Source organism: Macrobrachium nipponense, chromosome 1 (assembly GCF_015104395.2).
Source record: "Macrobrachium nipponense isolate FS-2020 chromosome 1, ASM1510439v2, whole genome shotgun sequence".
Taxonomy (NCBI): Eukaryota; Metazoa; Arthropoda; class Malacostraca; order Decapoda; family Palaemonidae; genus Macrobrachium; species Macrobrachium nipponense.
Window position 1 is genome coordinate 209285962 of NC_087200.1, and position 5412 is coordinate 209291373.

Below are 5412 nucleotides of genomic sequence, written 5' to 3' on the forward strand. Positions count from 1 at the left end.
CTTGCCTCCTATATGTTTGAGCTTTGCATCAGTCTCCGATTATAGTTAGGAACCATCGAGCTCTTTTGGGCGACAGATCAGGCTTATTAAAAAAACCCAATAATGGCTTGTGGTCTGTAAGAACTTTTACTTTATTTCCCATTAGCAACTTTTTAAAATGAACTAAACTTGATACTATTGCAAAGGCTTCCTTATCTACGGTAGCCATTAATCTTTCATTGCTGCCCTTTGTCCTAAATTTCTGGCTATCAAACTTTTGCATAAGGAAAACACCTATACCCTACTGACTGGCATCAGTAACTAGTGTGAAATGTTCGTTGAAATCTGGAAATATCAGAAGTGGTTCATTTCCGTTTCAGCGCCGAATGAGCTTCATTTTTGGGGGCCATACCGCTCCGCTGGTCTGGTGACTAGTGTCGTGACGTGCCGCTCAGGTGTCGTGGCTTTGTGCTTTGCCTAGGGCGATGAAAAATTACTGACTACCATGATCAATGGCGCATGTGTGCTTGTGACATGAAAATTGGTCACGTTATTGTTATAATGACTAAATATAGATGTGAAAATACGCTCTTTTCACTCACTTTTGAAAATGGAGAATACGTAAGCACTAGCATTGTCATCACTGTTATTCACGGGTACTGAAAAATTGCTCGTGAGTTTATTTACCAATATACGACCAGAGTGTCATGGCTTCATGGAACGTTGACTGGTTTTCTTCGCTAATTATTGATGCATAATTGTATGTATATATATATATAGATAGATATATATATATATCTAATATATATTATGATATATATATAGATATATATAGATATATTATATAGATATATATATAGATATATATATATATGATCATATATATATATATATATATATATATATATATATATATATATATATATATATATATATATATATATATATTATAATATATATATATATAATATATATATAGTATATATATATATATATATATATATATATAGATATATCTATATATATGTATATATATATATATATATATATAGATATATATATATATATATATATAGATATATATATATATATATATATATATATATATAGATATATATATATATATATATATATATAATATATATATATATATATTATATATATAATATATATATAGATATCTATATATATATATATATATATATATATATCTATATATATATATATATATATACATATATATAATATATATATATATATATATATAATATATATATATATATATATATATATATATATATATATATATATATATATATATATATATATATATATATATATATATATATATAGATATATATATATATATATATATATATATATATATATATATATATATATATATATATATATATATATATATATATATATATATATATATATCTATATATATATATATATATATATATATTATATATATATATATATATAATATATATATATATATATATATATTTAGATATATATATATTATATATATATATATATATATATATAGATATATATATATATATATATATATATATATTATATATATATATAATATATATATATATATATATATATATATTAGGGCTTGTGCCTTGTATGATAAGGCGCCCTATGAGGTAATGTTAGACTAGCGATAAACTTACGCTAAGTCGGTGGTATTGCACTTCCATCTTCAATGGAGTGTCTGGGGTTTTGTAGATCACTTACGAAGTCGGTATTACTTTACGACGATGTGTTAAACTCATGGTTCGGTGAGGTTCTTGTAGAAAACACTAAGTATAAAAATAGATATAATTTCTTCTGAAGTTTTACATGCTGAAGATCAGATATGATTGTACAAAGTCTTCTAACGATAGCTTGATCGCTTCTGCCAATGATAATGGCTAATCCTATTCCTCTACATGATAAAGCTTAGGTAAAGAGGTACAGGTCTTCTAATAACGATAGCTAACTCTGTTCTGCCTGTCTACCATCTCTGTTACAAGTTATGAAGGAACAGACAGTAGTTCGAACATAATGAACATACTATCAGATGACATAGTTTCATACGAACACACAATCAAATGAGACACGCCACAGATCACGTAGGCCGTTTGAATAATAGGTCGGGTAGTTGTCTCAAGCAGGAGCTTGGACTAATGTTTATAAACAATTGAATGACTACAGGTGACGGCATGTTATCTTAGCCTACATACTTATTGTATACGTCATCTTTAGCGTCTCTAGTCTGATCACATTCCTGCAAGCAATCTGGTTGACCTTTTAGTTTTAGACTTTTATATATATGGACTAACATTCCATATTTTTATTATGTAAACACTTACATCAGCTCGGTCAGCTACCAAAACCAACTACTGAATATTACTCAAACTTGACTTGCATTTGACTTATAGGAGTGTGATACAGACACTATGTGAAATATATATATATAAGTAAATAAAAATTCATGGTGTACATGAATTGATTCAAGTAATAAAATATAAAACAATGATATTGGTAAATAATAGTGATCACGTGATAGATAATGATACAGTTTTTTCACTTCATCTCATTAAGATACTTATGCTACAGAAAATACTAATGTACTCTGATAATTGCATAGAATGAAGATTAACATGATAAAAATCATATTTTAACTGATAAAAAATTCCATATATGAATTGATAAAATTATTAATGTTTATGCTGATTGATTCGTTGATTTCTGATTCATTAATCATATACTAACTCATATATAACTGCAGATATTGGTAAGATGAAAGGTAACAGATTGATTATAGGCTACCTGATGTTTGTTTATACATATGTATATGGATTCATATAATTATGATTAATATATGTGCACTTTAAATAGATTCCTATTGCGTACACGCCAAAGATATATTTAGATTCTGTTATTTTATGATCATTATATAAGAGATTCCTATTGCGTACACGCAAAGATATATGTCGACTCTGTTAGTTTATGATCAATTATATATAGATTCCTAGTGCGTACACGCAAAAAAATATATTTCGATTCTGTTATTTATGATCATATATAGATATAGTGCGTCACGCATATATCGATTCTGGTTATTTATATTTCATATATGGATACGACCGAGGTTATACTACTTCACAGTTTTAACTAGCTTTCGAACCACTTTTCGTCCATTACACAGTTCCAGACAACCACTATAGCCACTGAAACGGCCTTTTTCAATGGTGGTTAACAAGGGGAAAATTGCCATGGGCGGGTCCAACGTTCCATTTTGCGCTCCATACTTATTCTCTGCATCCTAAGCTACACGATACGTTCGCGATGAATAAAAAAAACATCCCAGCACGAGTCCTTCGCCAGCAAAGTAGAGTGAATATCCTTCGGGTCGTAATTGTCGAAGTATGTCCCTTTCGTAGTCGAATCCGACAGCCGCTGGAGCGTTCCGCATCAAAACGAGATTAACGACGAGATACGGTGCGGTCGAAGAAGTCCATGATGGTGCTTATCCTTTCACATTGTAGGCGGTTGTTACTTGACTGTAGTCGTCCGCTGCGACGAACGATTTTTGAAGTTGCGATGTGAAACTCTCGTACTGCAGGATACTGTAACTGGTTCCATTAATCAGCCTGCAAGTGAAATTATACTTGTCACAAGGGCAAAGTAAATTCAGACGACATCCAAATACAGGGGAGGGAAGAGAGACCATTTAGACCAGACTTAACCCACACGAATTCACTGATATTTTGGAATTCAAAAGAGTCCGCTGTACAAACTTTTTATCCATGCATTAACAATGAGTGAACCTATCCAGGTCTATGATGACTGTAAAAATATCCATAATTATAACAAATAAACAGATATCAATACAAATCCCAAAGAAAATTCGATATTACTGGTAGTAAATTACTAGACAAAGAAGTGGAAAACGGAGCTATTTGTAAGATTGCCAGGCAACATAAGAGTCAAAGAGAAGATTAATCATGATTCTGTAGTTCTCTATGCTAACTGAAATTAAGTTGTGATAAAATCTGATCCTATTGTGCCCTAACAAAAGTTCATATTCAATTTTCTCGTGCGCATCTTGAGGTTAATTTTTTAAACTTTATTAATAGGTAGGAGATGCAACGAAAAAAACCCACTATGTAACTAATTTCTAAATAAACTCTGGGTTTTTCAAGAAAAGTGACATTTTTCCCATGAATGTTTTACTTGAATTGTAATAGGCTAATGTTGCAAGTAAATAATCCATATCCATATCGTGATACTTCTAAATGTCTATGAGGTTCAGAAAAAATTAATTCATTTTGTTGTTATAGAAATTCTATTTGCTTATTTTGTTCATTAATTTTAAAATGATTGCAAGTCCTTAACTAATTGCATTACACACACGGATAAGAATAAATGTTATGTGGCCTGTCATGTGACCTATGAACCACATGTGAAGTTCATGAACTAAGCATTCCTTTCTCCAGTCAATCTGCTTTTGCAAGCAGAGACGACACACAGATGAAGCTGTGTAAGCAGATTATTGAGGTTAAAAGGAAACAAATGCTGATACGGCAATGATGACGTCGTCACTTGGCAGGAGATTGCTCTCAGCCAGCTAAGAGTTACGTTACTTGCTGTAAGAGATACGACTTTAGTATTTTCAAATGATATTTTAGTGTTTTTAATTCTCCACCCGCATGAGAAGAATGTCTGAAAAAAAAAAAAAACAACAGTACCAAAATTGAAACAATATATTAGTTTCATGTTGGCATTATGTTTAAATAAATTATTCCTTTATTCAAATCTATATGAAAAAGGTTTCCAGACAAAGAAATTCTATAATCATATCTTATTAGCCCTGTATTTAAGATTCATATAGGATTATTCCATAAAGAGAAAACATTTTCACTTCTAGCACTTCCTGACTTTAAAAGCTCTTTTATTTTATTTTAATTTATTTTATTTATTATTAAGTTTATTTATTATTTATTTATTTAATTTTTTTTCATTGGAACTACGAATATAAATCACCGGGACAGACAATAATGTCAGTAGATTTTTGGATAGGTGTTTTGTTTGAACTTTTAGCTTATTTGTCATTACTAAAGCGTTAAGTTAGAGTTTCAAAATCTTTAACGCATATATATTTGGGATATTTAATTATCTATGGTTACGTTTTGCTTATTGATTTTATCGTTCTGATTCCTTTTTAATTATAATTTGTTAACCCTTCGAACTTATTTACGGAGTGGTATTAATATTGGAACTCCACTTGTATCCAATATTTATCTTTAATTTTTTTATATTTGATTTATTTATATATTTTTTTATTTTTATATATTTGATAAATTAATGGTTCGGCTTGAATATGTGGAAAAGTGTTCGAGCGGCGTACCGTATAAGGCTACTTGC